The sequence below is a fragment of the Triticum dicoccoides genome, chromosome 7B (assembly GCF_002162155.2).
Source record: "Triticum dicoccoides isolate Atlit2015 ecotype Zavitan chromosome 7B, WEW_v2.0, whole genome shotgun sequence".
In the NCBI taxonomy this organism is placed as follows: Eukaryota; Viridiplantae; Streptophyta; class Magnoliopsida; order Poales; family Poaceae; genus Triticum; species Triticum dicoccoides.
The window spans coordinates 232,722,709-232,741,754 of record NC_041393.1 but is presented as its reverse complement, the minus strand read 5'-3'; the positions used below and the strand labels follow the sequence as shown (position 1 = coordinate 232,741,754).

At 46.7% G+C, this 19,046-nt stretch overlaps 1 pseudogene; it reads right to left on the bottom strand.

Moving 5' to 3' along the window:
* Positions 1-3,330: 3,330 nt before the first annotated feature.
* On the bottom strand, positions 3,331-17,448 carry LOC119340765 (annotated as a pseudogene).
* Between the last annotated feature and the right edge of the window lie 1,598 nt (positions 17,449-19,046).

Genomic DNA, 19,046 nt, shown 5'->3' with positions numbered 1-19,046 from the left:
AATACTCTAGATGCATGCTGGATAGCGGTCGATGTGTGGAGTAATAGTAGATGCAGGCAGGAGTAGGTCTACTTGTCACGGACGTAATGCCTATATACATGATCATGCCTAGATAATCTCATAATTATTCGCTTTTCTATCAATTGCTCGACAGTAATTTGTTCACCCACCGTAATACTTGTGCTATCTTGAGAGAAGCCACTAGTGAAACCTATGGCCGCCGGGTCTATCTCTTATCATATAAAGCTTTCAATCTACTTTTATTTGCATCATTACTTTTTCTATCTATATTATAAAATACCAAAAATATATTTATCTTATCATACTATCTCTATCAGATCTCACTTTCGCAAGTGGCCGTGAAGGGATTGACAACCCCTTTATTGCTTTGGTTGCGAGTTCTTTCTTTGTTTGTGTAGGTGCGTGGGACTTTTGAGGAGCCTCCTACTGGATTGATACCTTGGTTCTCAAAAACTGAGGGAAATACTTACGCTAATATTGCTGCATCACCCTTTCCTCTTCAAGGAAAACTAACGCAAGCTCAAGACGTAGCACTCGTGTGATGTATCTTGGTGGTGGTGGTTGTGTTGTGTTGTGTGGGGGCGGGGGTTAGCGCTCATCCTCTCGGATCTACAAATGTACTTCAATGGGGTAGAAGTGCAAGGAGGGGATGAGAGAACTATTGAGGGAGATAGTGCCATCATCTTCAATTGTGAGCGCACCTAGGCATCCTTGGGAGCGGGAGCAACACTGCGTTTTCTCTTTATTCATTTGCACGTGCTCGATGACTACTGATACTGGGAGCGCGAGATTGTCACAATTTTCTTCCTTCATTGTGCATTAGGGGAGGATGACTGTTGTTTTTGGTGTACAGGAGATTTTAAGTACGGATGCGGGATGCGGCATGGTGGTAGCGAGAGATGCCCCTTGTTGATGGTGGTTATTATGATTTTCTTCCTAGGACAGATGTATGGGGATCGTAAGGCAAACATGGTGGTGATGCCATATCCTACTCGTCAGTGTGGAGGTGTGAGGTTTTATATGGTTGTTTCGCAAGCTATGGAGAGATGTGCCAGTGGAAAAAATAGGGGTAAGAGTTGTTGCCATAGATAGCTATTCCTGATGGTAACACCGTAGGATGAGAGCTTGACAATATTTTGCCAACTTCAACTCTGTAAGCTTTTACATAGCGCCAGGCAAGGCAATGGCGGTGGATGTGCTGGCTAGTAAGTCGGAAGCTTCACAAACTATTGTTTGGCAATTCGAACCTCCTGATTTTTTTAGTCAATTTATTATCAAACAATGTTTCCTTGTTTTCACATGAAATATAAACCACCATGATGGCATTGCCCCAAAATAAAAGGAAAACTCCATGAGTACCTCTCAAATGGGAAGTTCACAAAGGGGTGCTTGTTATATGAAAGACCGAGTTGTATCGACTAGAGGGGTGGTAGGAGATTATCAAAGTTCAAACCAATTCGTTTGCATGCAAAGGTGAGGAAACAAAGCAACAATTAAATATCAACTAATAAGGAAACAAGCACTAAGCAAGAACAAGTAAGTAACTAGAAGGTAAATGGCAAGGAACGAATACACCAGATTAGCTTCCTGAAGCTCAAGTCATTGGCTCGACTCTATGTCTTCATTAGAGAGCCTTGAGCATGCATGTTCTAAAGCCACTTCAACTCCACCTTCATCTCCTTAAACTTCACTTAGAACTCACCCCAGTCACTCATGGTAGATCTTGAGGTGATCTTGGACCTTTAAAAACTTTGCTCGTGGTGGATCCACAAGATGGAAGCTCTAAAACGCTGTCTACGTGTCAAGGAGACACCAACTCTCCAAGAGTAGCAAGTAAGATCTCTAGGCTTGAAGTTTTTTATGCTCAATCAAACCCCCAAAATCCAAACTGCTCTCACGTCTTGCTTCGACTACACCCTGGTTTCTATCATCCAGTCTAGTACCTCATGCCCGATCATTTTTGCTTCGTCTATCGACATTGCCAAGATGAGGCTCTGAAGTAATTTTGGGTGTTCCTGGTTTCCTCGCGATATGAGCTCGATTCTCAAATCGACATCACAGTATGTGGTTTCAACGGATTTGTTTTTATGTTGTGCATCTAATTCCTCATAGTTGTCTGTTTTCTAAAGAACTCAGACTGATTCGTTAGGATCCCGGTGCTGCTAAGTGAGAATCTTGAGGAAAGATGACTAGTTTTATCTGCGAGACTATATAAGGAACCTGGCCCCTCCAAGATCGAGTAGACACCCCATCACATTTATTGTACTCTCGTACTTTGTGTTCCTATTTCATTCATTCTTGAGCTCAAATCTTAAGATAGAGCACTTTGAGAGAGGCATCAGGTCCAAATGGCTTCCTCGCAGAGCTCTACCATAACTTCTAAGTGGTCATCCAGTTGGATCACATGGTGATGTGTAAGTTTCTACATGTCGGCCAACTTGACAAAGGTTAAGGAGGCCGAACGGATCCAACAGTATAGGCTGATTTTCATCCATAATATTAGCTTCAAAATTTTAACTAAAGCAACCATTAATAGGCTCAATTAATGTAACAATTGACCATGTGGTGCGACCCTCTCAAACAACCTTCATGCAAGGAAGAAATCCTTGATGGAGTAGTTATCCTTTATGAGACAGTACACGAGATGCACATGAAAACCATGAATGGGGTAATATTTAAAATTGACTTTGAAAAACTTAGGACAAAGTCAAATGGTCATTTCTTTAGCGGACCATAAGAATGAAGGGTTTCTCCAAGAAATGGCATGCATTGGTTGATAATTTCGTCTCTAGCCGTAGTGTCTCTATACAAGTCAATGATCATGTCGTCCATTAATTCAAGAAGGATAAAGGACTCTGTCAGGGTATCTGATGTCCAATGTTATTTAATATTGTCATAGATACGTTGACCATTATGATTGAGCTTTGAGCATGCTAAATAGGACCGTCAGATTGCAGGTTTGTGCCACATCTAGTGGACAGGAGCCTTTCAATTCTGCAATATATCGATGACAGTCAGATTGCACACATCTAGTGGGTGGTGTATACCTTGTATCCCTTTGAGGCAACATTATGAGTTAATAAAAACACCATTTATCGAGAAAACATGTCTCGGATCTGCATGTAACCTTGGGTTGCATCCATCGGTGTCGAGCATAGGTACTGATGGATCATGGTCTAAAACTCCCCTCTCAAGAGGACAACCCCTTTTTTCCAAAAAAAAAACTAGCCTTCCACACTTCATTAGCACACATTAGTTGCGCAGCTGAGTAGTTTTATTGCACAGAAAAACTCCATGACGGCTCGATGGTTAGGTAGCAAGTGTGGTGGGGAAGCAACTGTCATGCACACAACTGAGCACGCCGCGGTAGTCCCTAAGGATGGTGAAGGAATCGTAGACCTTGCCGTCGCTGCTCTTCTTGTACTCGAACAAAAGCGACGAGTGGTTGAAGGCAGTGAGCTTGGTGAACCCGTAGTCTTTATCCCTGAACACACTCCACTTGGGGATCGCACTAGTGTAGCCCGAGAGGTGGCTTCCACCGCCGCCTGCCACGACAAAGATGGTCCCGTTCATGGTGCCCGAGTAGTTGCTCCGCTCGTTGGTGACGCACTGGCTCTGATAGAGCGGGCAGGTATGCTCGTAGTTGTGGACGTGGCCGAAGAAGGCAATGTCGACGCGGTACCGCTGCCAGAGCTTCTGCAGTCTCTCCCGGCCCTCGGGCTCCTCGAAGGAGCCCTGGTCGGCATACCACGAGTTGGAGGAGTAACCCAATACCCGATGCGCTGCGAAGATGAGCCACGGCTGGTGCTTCCGGTCCACCGTGGAGAGGCACTCCTCGATGAACTTGTACCGCGGAGTCCCCTCCCGCCAGTCGTGCTCTGAGTCTGCCACGCAGAACCGGAACATACCATAGTCCACCTTGTACCTTGAAATTCATCGATGGCAGTCCAGTCATTTCGTCAGTCATTTGAAACACGATAGTAGTAGACTATGAACTTTGGAGGAAAAATGGTTCGACTTATATAGGGATTGAAAAACGTTCGTACCAAAAATTTGCCCTGTTTTTGGCCGGGTAGTAGTACATGGTCTCGGCCGGCACGCCGCACTCGCCACCGGAGTCCTTGACATCGAAGAATCCGCCGGTGTTGGGCCAGTCTCTCTCGTGGTTGCCACTGCACACACAAGACAAGGATAATAAGTACTTTCTTCGTCCCATAATATAAGAATGTTTTTGACACTAGTGTAGTGTCGAAAACGTTCTTATATTTAGAGATGGAGGGAGTAGTACTTTGTACTAAGTTCCCTGACGTTTCTTACTTGACACTGCTCCATACGGTCATGACATGCATGATGTATCTATACCCCCCAAATCATACCTTGCAACCATGTAGGGCTTCTTGGCGCTGATGGGGGCGACCTGCGCGGTGAACTGGTCCCACTGGGAGAGGTACCCGTTGGCGTAGGGCATGTCACCGATGTGGAAGACGATGTCGTAGTTGTCCAAATCTTCTACAAGCTTGTCCGTTGTGTTAAGCGACCCCGGCTGGTAGTTGGCGAACTCATTTGACCCGTCTCTCTCCGCCTGAAAAGGCCAGACCAATGTAGCGTCCGTAAGAGTGATATCCTCTTCCAGCTCACTTCCTTTCTTCTACCGAGCGGCAACAGCACCCATATATTTTTCGTGCTGTTCGGCTACCAAGAGACACGCTATCTTGTACCTTTCCCATGTCGCCGAAGATGATGATGCGCTGCAGCGAGTTCTGTCCGGGGGTTGGCGGTGCCCGGAAAGTGTAGGGCTTGCCCCACATCACCGTTCCGTCAGAGAGCTCATGCCCAATCTTGTAGAAGTACCTGAATGATCACAAACGAACTAGTCTTGAGCAAACGCTGGCAATATCAACATGGGTGGGAAGGAACCGCTGCTGCATATTCTTTTTCAAGGGCAAATTAATTCCTTAAATCGGTTTTTTTAGGGGTTAAATCGGTTTGGCAATATATGTGCGTACGTACTCCTTGTTGGGCCACAGTCCCCTCATGAACGCCGTGTGGATGAACCCGGGATCTCTCCACCCAACCGTCCGCGCCGGCTCGCCTTAAGGGTATCTCCAGCCGCGCCCCCAACAGGCCCCCCAGGCCACTTTTTCGGCGCCGGCGCCGAAAAAACGGCCCAATCGCGTCCCCAGGACGCCGAAAATCGCCGGTTCGGACCTTTTTTCCGCCCGGCGGTCACAGGCCGAACCCGGCGCGCTGGGGAGCTGTTGGGGGCTCCGGCGATAGGGAAAAGCACGCCTGGCCCACACCGACAGGGGAAAAGTCAAGGTTTTCTTCCCCCCGACTCGCCTCGCACCCCCCGCGCCCTCGGCCACCACTAGCTATATCCCGGCGACGGCCGCCGGCCTACTCCGCTAGATAGCCATTCCCCGCCGGAAAATAGCAGCGCTTCGCCGCAACAGCCCCTCCCGCAGCAGCTGGGCATTTCCGGCCGTCGTTTCCGGCCGCGGAGGCGCGGTTTAACGGCGGGTACACGCCCACCGAGCGCAAGGTGTTCGGCGTTTTGACTGTGTCGGCGATGGACTCGGATGAGGAGGAAGAGCTCACCACGCTGCTAGAGGAGGAAGCCGCGGCCGACGTCCAGGAAGAAGAGCATCTGATGGTGCTCGCCGCCCTCGCCCAGCTGCTGGCGAGCAATGAAAAGCCGCGTCGAGGTGGCTCGGCACCGGGGCGGGTGAAAGCAAAGAATCGGCATCGTCTGCACGGCTACTGCATGCTCTACTCCGACTACTTCGCCGATGCTCCACTTCATGGCGAGAGAACATTTCGGCGCCGTTATCGGATGAGCCGAAAGCTCTTCCTCAGGATTGTGAATTCCATCCGGGAGTTCGACAACTACTTCAAGTGCAAGATGGATTGCACTGGCGCTCTTGGATTCACCTCCATCCAGAAGTGCACGACAACGATGAGGATGCTTGCATATGGAGCTCCCAGTGATTCACTCGACGACTATGGGCGCATGACCGAGTCCACCAGCATAGAGTGTTTCTACAAGTTCTGTCGGGCAGTGGTGGCAGTGTTTGGGCCACAATACTTGAGAACACCCAATGCGGAAGACACTGCTCGGATCCTAGCCCAGAATGCAACAAGAGGATTTCCTGGGATGCTTGGAAGCATCGACTGCATGCATTGGAAATGGAAGAACTGCCCATTTAGTTGGCAGGGGATGTACAAAGGCGTCAAAGGCGGTTGCAGTGTGGTGCTTGAGGCGGTAGCCACACAGGACCTCTGGATTTGGCACTCCTTCTTTGGTATGCTAGGAACTCACAATGACATCAACGTGCTGCAGTGCTCTCCTGTTTTTGCCAAGCTCGTTGAGGGTCATTCTCCTCCGGTGAACTTCGAGATCAATGGGCACCAATATAACAAGGGGTACTATCTAGCTGACGGCATCTATCCGAGATGGTCGACATTTATGAAGACGATCTCAAACCCTGTGGCAGGAGGCAAGAACACCTGGTTTGCGAAGGTTCAGGAGGCTTGCAGGAAGGATGTCGAGCGGGCATTTGGTGTGCTCCAATCTCGATTCGCTGTTGTTCGGTACTCCGCTCAGACCTGGTCGAAAGATCAAATATGGGAGATCATGACTTGCTGTGTCATCTTGCACAACATGATCATCGAGAGCGAGCAAGAAGACCCAGTGTTTGACACTGAACCATACTACAGGCAGGGTCCTCTAGCCGAAGTTGATCACCAGCTACCGGCAACTTGGACTGCCTATCTCAGTATGCGTCAGGAGATCCGAGACCCACAGGTGCATCATCAACTGCAGAAAAATCTGATTGAGCACCTATGAAGGCTCAAGGGGGACGCCGCGTGATGAAATACGAGTTTTTATTTGTTGAACTATATAATTTGTATTGAACTATTTGTTGTTGTAGTATTTTGTTGAAGTATTTGATTTTTCTGTGATGAAATATGTGATAAGGAATAATTGTCTTGATAATTAAACGCCGAAACCACGCCGAATATGAGCCTATTCTCGCCCACATGGACCGTTTACTCGCCGAAATTGGGCTGCAAAGTGGGCCAATTTCGGCGCCTGAGGGCGACGACTGGGCGCAAAACCGCCCCAGCGCCGAGTGCATCGCCAACTCGCCCCCAGGCGGCGCTTTTAGATGTCCCATTGGGGGCCAACGGCTGGAGATGCCCTAATAGACCAGAGAACACACACTCTCGTCAGCTGGTACGCTTGTGCAGGATGATGTGATCTATCAGCCCATCAGTTGACGCTCCCCATCAGTTGACGCTCCGTGTACGAGTACGACGTACCGCACATGCTGCCGCGGCTGAAGGTCAGCGTCCCGGCGGGCGGGCGCGTGGGGTTGCCGCCGCGGCCGCCCGAGGCGACCACGCCCCACTCGACGAACGGGTAGGCCTCGCCGATGTCGTAGCCGCTGGTCCACGTCACGGCCATCTCGTCGTGGGTCTTGCCCTGCGCCAGGCGTGGGAACACCGGCGCCTTGGGGTTCTTGAACGCCACCTGCTTCGACACGGCCACCAGGCTCGGCTGCAAAACCAAAACGTAATCACAGAACGTCCTTCACATGCAAAATGATTCAGAATTTCAGATTGAATAGTTCGGATAGCGACAGGCTAGGACTAATGGTTACGTTTTCGAGGCCGCCGGTGAAGAGGGCGAAGGAGAAGTCGGAGCGCTGGTTGATGAGCTGGAACCGGATGGCGCCCTTGCCCCCATGGAGGTAGTTGGCAGAGTAGTTGGCGTACTGATACTGCAGCCCCACACACAACAGATAATTTCAGGTTCAGCTCGACCATGGCGATGTCCATCCATGTTGACACATGTCACGAAATTGGAAGATAAATTCTTTGTTAGTAGCTAACCAACTGACCTTGATGGGCGCCGTGCAGAGCAGCGGCTCGCCGGGGTACCTCGATGGGTTAGGGCCCGAGCCCGAGCTGCATACTGGAATGTCAGAGGAGATTCAACAGCGATCAGAGCTGAATCTATTGCGACTGGAATGCTAACGGAATAATCTTTTTTTTTACTTAATTAAGGTCTTACATGAAATCGGCGGGGGAGAAGACGGCGATCCAGTCATCGGCGGAGGGGTTTTCCCAGCCGTATTTCACGGTGACCCATACAGTGTCTTCATCCTGTCAGAGGCAGTTCAGCAGTTTGAGCTGCATAGATATTTTATTTTTATTTTGTCATAGTGGAACAATTGGCAATTTCTCATATCCAAGCACCATCACAAACCATCCGGTTGTGCATCTCGAGACTGGGAGATTAAGGTGCCTTTTGTTGCCCACATGCTCTCTGATTAGTATATAAAGCACAGAATCAGGATAAAGGTGCTAAATAAGCACTAATCAAATCAAAAGCTGCACTAGTAATTCTGCAAAACGTTGCCTAGAGCTGTTTATCGTCATCTTTTGCATCATTTCATGATTCAGTTAAAAGTTGGCAATGTATAATATTAATATGCCCGCCTGAAATATTTTGCTGTTCTGCCCTTCGATGCAAGGTCCAGCTAGCACACTACTCTGCTATACAACTTTTGCTTCCCAAACTCCACATCCAAATCCAAAGCCAGCAGGCCCGAGAGAGATTTTGCCTGCTGGTCAAATTAATCTGGGGATATTAATTAATAAAATAGCTAGGCTGAATGCCTTGCGCAACCCGGCTATTCTACTCAAGCTAGACATTTCGAAAACTTTTGACTCAGTTCAATGGCCGTTCCTTATTGAGGTGATGCAACAACTTGGGTTCGGCCCTAGGTGGAGATCATGGATCTGTGGTATCCTTGCAACTTGTACCACTAAAATCATGGTGAATGGAGACCCCGGAAATACTATATACAACTGTAAGGGGCTCAGGCAGGGTGATCCGATATCACCGATGCTCTTTATTCTCACCATGGAGCCGTTGCAAAGGTTGTTTCAGCAAGCAACACAAAGAGGACTCTTGGAGTCGTTGGCTTCTCGAGGGATGAGGCAACGGTTGTCGATATTTGCGGATGACGTGGTGGTTTTCATCAAACCAAAGCCTGGAGAGCTCGAAGCTGCGAAGTGTATATTTGAGATTTTTGGGGAGGCCTCAGGTTTGCGGATGAATATGGCGAAATCCGCGGCCCTCCCGATAAGGTGCTCCGATTAGGAAATCGACATGACTAGCAATGTGCTAGGATGCCCGATAGGGTCCTTCCCTATAAAATACCTAGGCCTCCCGTTGGCACTAAGGAAGCAAACTCCGGCGCAGTTGCAATATTTGGTGGATCAAATGGCAAATTGTCTCCCTAAATGGAAGGTGGATTTGATGCCTAAGAGTGGACGGTTGACCTTGGTCAAATCGGTGCTATGTGCAATGCCCATTCATGCAATGATGGCCTTGGATATCCCAATGAAGACCATAGCTGCAATGAACAAAGTGTGTCGAGGTTTCCTATGGTGCAAGCGAGCTAATGCGAATGGTGGCAACTGCGCTGTCACTTGGGACTCGGTCTGTGCTCCAAAGTGGGCCGGAGGACTGGGCATTCCGAACCTCAAATGGCTAAATGTGGCCATGCAAGCTAGGTGGCCATGGCTGCAACGGGTGGACTTGAGCAGACCTTGGAGTGAATTCACAATAAAGGTTCCAGCGGAGGCACTCTGTTTGTTCCAGGCTGCTACCAAGTGCGAGGCACATTGTGGACAGAACACCCTCTTTTGGGAGGACCGTTGGATTAATGGGATGAGGGTGCAGGAGATCGCACCAACTATATATGGCATGATCCCCCGACGTGTGAGACTGACGAAGCATGTGGCACCGGCCATTGAGTATGGTTCGTGGGCTATGGATGTTGGCCCGGAGCTGGATGAGCAAGCCTTGAGGGAATTTTTATCCCTATGGCTGTGTGTGCACACGTGGGAGCCGGAGGTGGATGTACCGGACAAGGTTGCATGGTCCTGGGAGACGAACGGTCGCTATTCGGTGAGGTCGGCTTATGCGGCAAAGTTTTGGGGCCGTGAGGTGGCACCAATGGCGGAGCTTACTTGGACATCCAGGGCCCCCTCTAACTGCAAGTACTTCGCTTGGCTAGCACTACGAGATCGGTGCTGGACCTCGGATCGACTTGCAAGAAGAGGGTTTCCACATCAAGACGCATGCCCTCTTTGCGACCAGGAGGAGGGAACGATCAACCATGTGCTACTAACATGCGTGTTCTCTCGTGCTGTATGGGCTGTTATCTATGAGGCTTTGGGCAAGATGCAATGGACACCGACGGCCCAAGACACGCTGGATGCTTGGCTGCGGGACAAGCAAGGACCGAACAATCTACGGCGCAAGGATCTGCATACTGTTGACACCAGATTTTGGCACGGTCAATAACTTATTTAAGATGGCCTCAAATGGAGAAGTGATCTTCATGAAAGAGTTCCGTATTTTCGATATGAACATCTTTGAAGTTTGGGTCATCGCAGTCCGATTTCATCTCGAAGGCCGAAACTATGCTCAAAGTACTAAGATCTTATATTCAGAGTACAGTTTTGCTGATTAATCCCCCAAGACGACCTCAAATGGAAACATTATTTACACGAGTTGTCTTCGTCTCGTCGAAACGATCGATTTTCATATAAAAATCGTTCCAATCCGAGTTCGTATGCAAAAGTTAGAGCCATTGGAATACAGCCCTGTCAGGAGGCAAAAACTGGCGCGCCCCACCAGACACCCTGTCTGATGGGTAGCGCGAGGGATAACCTGTTTTGCGCGACCGATTTGACCCTAAAGATGACCTCTGATCAAAACACGTTCAACATAAAAGTTGTTCGTATCGTTGAAACGGTCAAGACTGCTTTTGGGCTCGTTTCCATCCGAGATCGTTTACCACCACAAAAAAGACCCACAAGATGCAGCCAGTTTAAACCGAACAGTTTTGGAAAGTTCGGACAAAACCAATCCGAATTTGACTAGGGTTTTGGACGTGAATCCAAGCCTTTTCCTTGCACGGAAAGTCCAGCCGCCTCTTATATACCTAGGGGGTGACGGCCGATTGAACAACACACAATCGATCAATCAATCTACTACTTTTCCGTGTTCATCTACTTTTATCTCTCCCCTTGTATCTTTCTTCTCGTTCTTCGTCGTTCTTCAAGATTGGAGGTTGTGAATCCACGAGGCTCTAGGGGCGGTAAGACCGACCTCGAGCAGCCAATCGTCGCCGCGAGCCCTGACGGGGTCCCTCCCGGGCGAGCGGGGCGTCTGGTCCCAAAAGCGCCGGCTTGCTGTCTTGCGTATCGCGCTGGAAGTCGGCCTCCCGCGGTGTGAGTTGCGGAGCATCTCCCTCGGCGCCGCGGGTACACATCGACATGTTCGTGTGACGCGTTCCAGCGTCAACACACTTTTGGGCGACTCCGCTGGGGACGAAGCTTTGAACGGTCTCCGGCCTATTCTTGCTACAAAAGGATCGTCATCTAGGGTTTGCAATCTACAAAGGTAATATGAATACCCAATTCGCTACTGTAGATGCAAATAATTCATATGGTGTTACTAGATTGTTCAATGAGTATACTCTATCGGCCAGCCCTAGTTTTTTCAATAATGCATCTAATTACGTGCAAGGGCCGATTCAAAGTAATTTGCATGCTTTAAGTTCTTATGATACTAGTAACCTACACCATATGTATCCCAACTCTCATGCATCGGCAACCCCACAAATTGTTATGCCGATGAACAACATGGTGAGTTCAGTTAATAAATTTGAAATACCTCATGTTAGAATCTCCAATGACATGCAAGAAAGTGTTTCACCCTTTTATTCATCGGCAAGTAATGTGCAATATACTAATCCAACCATGCCGATAAACGAGATAATTGGCCATGCTGTTACTAGTTATTCGGCCAGTTACTCTCAAACGTCATATGCTACACCTCATGTTAGTAATTCTTCGGCACCATACACAACTGTAGATGCTCATAATTCGGCTTCACACCTTCCTGGTTATAGCCGAATGAATGTAAATTTTACAGAAGCGGTTGTGCCCAATATTATAGAAGATGAGGTAGTGGTGGCTGCATTGAAGAGTTTAGCCCAAAATAAGAGAATTAGTGCTCTTTGCCTTGAACAACATGAAAAGGGGCTATTTCCTGATTATGCCGCAATAAAAGCTAGAGTTTTGCAAGAAAATGAATCTTTGCCAATTGATGAAATTGGCGAGCAAAAGGATAGTCTTACAACAATGCATATGCCTTCACCTAGTACTATATCATATTATACACCCCCTACACAATTGCAAAATTTCGGCAACACCCGTGTGTCATTGCCGAAAGAATCTAAAAGCATTGGGGGGCAATCATATCCGGAGTGGGCTGAAATTGAGAAAAAGTTTAAAGCTAATTTTGCCGCTCGCCGTCAGAAACGAATAGAAAAAGAGTTGGCTCAGATAAAAGAAGCATTGCCAATTGGTAGTATCAATGAAAATAAGGATGATTCGGAACATGAAAGTGCTTCGGTTGAAAAATCCGAATCAAGTAGTATATATTTTGAATCCATCAAATCCAACGAGGCAAGCATTATTGAGAAAGGGCATGGAAAGCATAGGAAAAAAACGGTGCTTGATTTTTCTGAAGTTAATGGAACCTACTTCCTGCCCTATGAGTTCCGTGCCGTAGAAATTGACAAGCTTCAAGGACAAGAAGAAGTAGCCGAACAAAGTTCGCCCGACAAAAATCTTCAAAGCAATGATGCACGGATTCAAGAAAAAGATGATGACAAGGTGTTGGGGAGCCATCCAAAGACGGAGCAAGATGTTCTTCAAATGACACCACCATTATGTTCTCCCAACATATTTGAAGAGGTATGCATAGCGAGTAATTTACCTATTTTCAGATTTGGTCGCAACTTCATTATTGATGCATCTATAAGAAATATTCTCATAAGTAATTTTGAAAGACCAATGAAGAAGGGTAATTTACTTGTTAGCAATAAAATTGTTATGGAACATATCGGTCAAACCATTGTGCCATTTATAAAGACCGATAATGACTTATTGTTACAGCCAAAGCTTTCCCCGTTGCTTTATCTAAAGTTCATATCTAGTTGGGTAGCTTTGCTTATTTCGTACTTGGCTTGCACTTGGTCTCAACTGAGACATGTATGTTCTAAATATCTTCGTTTTAGAAATTTAAAGCCAAGGTTAAATTCTATTGAGAAAACCGATGCTAATACAATATCTTATCCAAAGACATCGGATATAGAGTGGAAAACACAATGCATAGCCGAATGGGGAGATTACAAATCTGAACCATTCGTTTGCTTATCTCCAAAGTCGTTCAAACAACAAGATCGGCTAGAAAACAAGAAGTATACCTTCAATTCAAGCATGTGTCATCAAATATTTGATTTGTTGCTGAAAAATAATTATATTACAATTCTCGATCACCATGTTAAGCCATCAATCCAAGGACGAATGTATTGTAAGTTGCATGATTCGTCCAAACATAATTTTGAGGATTGCAACATGTTTTGGCAAATAGTTAAATCGGCCATTGAAAAAGGACAATTGAAGTTTGTTGAAACACCAAGAGATGACCAGTCTATTCCGATTGGTCCCAATGGCAAAAGGTTTTTGCACCGGCTTCTTCAAGCCGATCCATTTAAAGAGAATGTAAAAACTGCAGGTGATGGGATCAATGTTTCAAGTAAAGAAGTTGTTGAAGAGCATAATGAACATAATCTTGAGGGCGAGAATTCCATTGAAGCTACAATGGAGACGCCAAGGACTGGGGGGCAGCAAGCAAATCCAATGATCGATGAAAGCAAACCAAAAGAAAACAAAGGCCGAAATAAGCGCAAGTGTAAGAGATCCAAAATCACCTTTGCTGAACTATTGGATAAATATCAAAAGATGAGTGAAGAGAAGAACGCTTATCGGCCAAATCATGCAAAGAAACCAAGATCACCCCCAAGGCGCAAATATGAGGATTGCTATTGGCAAAGTGATAATTCTAATGCAACATATTCATATCCTTATTTTGGGCCGCCAATGCCAATGCCGTGGATGCCTCCCTATGCTCATATAGATACATATTCATCATGGGACAGGTATGGTACAAGGGCACATTCTCTATCTTATTTTAGACCATCTCACCAATACTATGCAGCTACAAGAAGATCAACATTTGAACAATCACGTATCAAAGACCGTTTCAATCATAAGGAATCGGTCCAGAGCTCAAGGAAGAAGAAAGAGATGGTAAAGTAAGTTTACCGCGTGAAAAGAGATGGCCGTAAGTGTGCTACTTCAGATTTGATCTCAAAAAACAAAGAGCCAATTAAAGTGTTGACATTGGCTACAAAAAGCAAAGAAGTGAAGCAATCAATTGATAAAAATCAGAGTGCCAAATCTGAAGAAAATAAGTTGAGGGTGCACAAGGCCCAGAAAGAGTTGCCATTGGTTGAAACAAAATCACAGTCGAGGTGCTCACTCGGCTTATTGTATTGGCAAAAGAAGGAATTACAAAATCTTAGTGCACAAGAGCTTAGAAAGAGGAACATGGCATGGGTTCCCAAGAGGATCAATCAAAACAAAAACGATGTGCATGCTTCAATTGCAACAAGTACAATAAAAATGAAGAAGGAGAATGATGGAAGCAACAAACAATTAAGCCGAAGGTGTGCATCACAACATCAAAATCTTTGGTTAGCACATCATCCATTTTCTTCAACAATGCCATTGATGTCTTTGCCATGGAATTCATCCACAGGTATGATCAGTTACCCTCCATGGACTTATTTTGATCCATGGATGCAACATAATTTTCTATATGATGACAGAGTATTACCAAATCACTATACATTTTATTAGCTACATTTTTCTTGCTAATCCAAAGGGCCAAAATATTTGATTGCTATTTAATTTGTTTATTTTGGCTATACATGATTTGGTGAATGAATTCTACATGGGCATTATGTTGATGGCCGGTATTTATCTATTGCCCTAAGAATATGTCAAAGCATGGCTGATGTAGTATCCTAACATCGTCCTTAGTTCAATTAGAGGCCAAAACGAGGTACATGTTCATTGATATTGCCCTTGTCTTTCTAGTACTATGGAGATTATTTTCGACGATAAATTTGTGGCAATGGCCAAGGTGTTGGTGTTGCTTATTTATCTCCATATGGAGCTATTTTGTGAAGCCTCAGGCCGCGTATAATATTTTTGCACAATCATCAAAGCCGAATATGCATTGTCATTCGGATTGGAGCTTTGCCTTGATATAGGTGCTATACATATTGAGGCTTCCGGTGATTCGTTATTAGTAGTGCAACAAATATCCAAGGGTTATCAATGTCTTGACGGATCACTTATAGTTTATCTTTGGGTATGTCTAGATGCAAGATTTACCTTGGGTTGCTTTGAAATTGTTCATATATCTAGGCATGACAATTTGAAAGAGTTGGCACAGCAAGCATCCGGCTACTATGTTAACCATGGTGTATTGCATTTCTATCAATTGCCGATGCTAGGTATTGTCAACATAGGTAAGGCTGAATCGAAGCCCACCGCTTCGGCCACTAATGAAACTTTTATGCAGGCGAAGTAAGGATTGGAGGAAGTTCATTCTTGATTATCTGCAAAATCCTAGTGAAAGGGTGAACAATATGGTTCGGAGGATGGTTTTGATCTATGGAACCTTATCACCGGATTGTTATAGAAGCTGAGAAGTTTTCACCCAAGTTTGCATCAAGAGGTTCAAACAAGCAATGACCGATATATACTTGTCGTCCTAAGAACATGCAAAATGGCCGATGGAGTGTTGACATCGTCCTTAGAACAAGCTATGCGGAAGTTATTTTTCGGCACACAAACTTTGCCGAAAAACAGGGGGGCATGTGTTGACACCAGATTTTGGCACGGTCAATAACTTATTTAAGATGGCCTCAAATGGAGAAGTGATCTTCATGAAAGAGTTCCGTATTTTTGATATGAACATCTTTGAAGTTTGGGTCATCGCAGTCCGATTTCATCTCAAAGGCCGAAACTATGCTCAAAGTACTAAGATCTTATATTCAGAGTACAGTTTGGCTGATTAAGCTCCCAAGACGACCTCAAATGGAAACATTATTTACACGGATTGTCTTCGTCTCGTCGAAATGATTGATTTTGATATAAAAATCGTTCCAATCCGAGTTCGTATGCAAAAGTTAGAGCCATCGGAATACAGCCCCGTCAGGAGGCAAAAACTGGCGCGCCCCACCAGACACCCTGTCTGATGGGTAGCGTGAGGGATAGCCTGTTTTGCGCGACCGATTTGACCCTAAAGATGACCTCTGATCAAAACACGTTCAACATAAAAGTTGTCCGTATCGTTGAAACGGTCAAGACTGCTTTTGGGCTCGTTTCCATCCGAGATCGTTTACCACCACAAAAAAGACCCACAAGATGCAGCCAGTTTAAACCGAACAGTTTTGGAAAGTTCGGACAAAACCAATCCGAATTTGACTAGGGTTTTGGACGTGAATCCAAGCCTTTTCCTTGCACGGGAAGTCCAGCCGCCTCTTATATACCTAAGGGGTGACGGCCGATTGAACAACACATAATCGATCAATCAATCTACTACTTTTCCGTGTTCATCTACTTTTATCTCTCCCCTTGTATCTTTCTTCTCGTTCTTCATCGTCCTTCAAGATTGGAGGCTGCGAATCCACGAGGCTCTAGGGGCGGTAAGACCGACCTCGAGCAGCCAATCGTCGCCGCGAGCCCTAACGGGGTCCCTCCCGGGCGAGCGGGGCGTCTGGTCCCAAAAGCGCCGGCTTGCTGTCTTGCGTATCGCGCTGGAAGTCGGCCTCCCGCGGTGTGAGTTGCAGAGCATCTCCCTCGGTGTCGCGGGTACACATCGACATGTTCGTGTGACGCGTTCCAGCGTCAACACATACTATCTTCATTCTCACTATTTGGGAGTTGTGGAAGCATCACAATGCTGTTGTGTTTGAAGGGGCATCCCCCTCCATGGATGTGCTTATAGCTAGGATCAAGTCCGAAGGGAAGATATGGTCGTTGGCTGGCAAGTTCAAAGGGGATGTTGAACCCTTCTTTGGTAGTTTAGAAAGGTGGGCGCGTAGGGAAGGATAAGTGTAACGGGAACCTTGTATAACATGGTGGAGGCATTCTTTGCCTTTCTTCTTTAATACATAATATGCACGCTCGTGCATATTCGAGAAAAAAAATAGCTAGGCAATTAGCTTTACATACCTGGTCGCCGAGCAGCGCCGGCGTGGCCCGCATGTACGCGGAGCCGTGCAGGTTAATGGTGGCCTTGTTCATGGCGATCTTGGACAGCGGCTGGATCCCCTCGGCCGGTCACGCGCTCACCGTCGCCGCGGCGGCCACCATGGCCAACACCGGCGCCAGGAGGACATGCGTCATCCCCATGCCTCTGCTTCAGCTGTAACTCGTGCGCACTGGAAGCTGCTCCTAGGCTGCTACTGCGCTCAAGGCTGGTGAGTGTCTGGTATACGCCATGGCTGGCCGGCCTATATGTATCCAAAAGAGACACAAATGGAATAAGCGGTTACCTACCCCAGAAAACAATCGACAACTTAAAAATAAAAAAGTAGGGAAGAAAAGATGATGGCCCTGTTTGGATACTTTAAATTAGCATTCTCGATCCAGCAAAAGAGGCGAAGTGGTAGATGAGTTCCGGCAACACGACGGTATGCTGATATTGATAAAACTATTCCGCAGGGCTTTGCCAAGCACAACAGTTTAGAGCGGAGGACGGACTAGAGGGAGAGAAGGGCGCCGCACATGGCTTGGGGGAGGGAAGGCAGCCCCAGGTGCACCCCAAGGGGGTTGGCGGCCACCCTAGGGCGCCTGCCCTAGGCACCCCCCTTCCCCCTTGCCCCTTCCTTCTTGGCGCATGGGAGGAAAGGAAAGGGGGCAAGCTGCCTTATGGCGCTTCCCCTTCCTTCTCCCTTGCGTAGAGAAAGGCAGGAGGGGGGCAGCACCTCCTCTTTCGTTTTGGGTCGGCGACCAGGAGGGGGGCGCATCAGCCCCCTGTGGGCTGGTGTGCTCCCCTCTTGGTCTGTTAGGCCCAATAACTCTCTGTGGCCTTTCGGAACCCCTTTCGGTGATCTGATAATTATTCGGTGCATTCCGAAACTCTTTTGGAGACTAAATATTATCATCCTATATATCAATCTTCACCTCCGGACCATTCTGGAGCTCCTTGTCATGTCCGTGATCTTATCCGAGACTCCGAACAACATACGGTCACAAACATACATAACTCATATAATACTATATCATCAACGAACGTTAAGCGTGTGGACCCTACGGGTTCAAGAATGATGTAGACATGACCGAGACTCTTCTCTGGTCAATAACCAATAGCAGGACCTGGATGCCCATATTGGTTCCTACATATTCTACAAAGATTTTTATCAGTCGAACGTTTATGACAACATATGTAGTTCTCTTTGTCCGTCGGTATGTTACTTGCCCGAGATTCGATCGTCGGTATCTCCATACCTAGTTCAATCTTGTTACCAGCAAGTCTCTTTACTGGTTCCGTGATATATCATCTTGTAACTAACTCCTTAGTCACTTTGCTTGCAAGCTTCTTGTGATGTTGTATTACCGAGAGGGCCCAGAGATACCTCTCCGACATACGGGGTGACAAATTCCAATCTTGATCCATGCCAACTCAACAGACACCTTCGGAGATACCTGTAGAGCACCTTTATGATCACCCAGTTATGAAGTGACGTTTGATACACACAAGGCATTCCTCCGGAGTCCGGGAGTTGCATGATCTCATGGTCGAATGAACATGTATTTGACATTAAGAAAGAAGTAGCAATAAACTGAACGATCATATGTTATGCTAATGGATGTCCATCACGTCATTCTCCTAATGATGTGATCCCGTTATCAAACGGCAACACATGTCTATGGTCAGGAAACCTTAACCATCTTTTGATCAATGAGCTAGTCTAGTAGAGGCTTACTAGGGGCTTGGTATTTGTTTA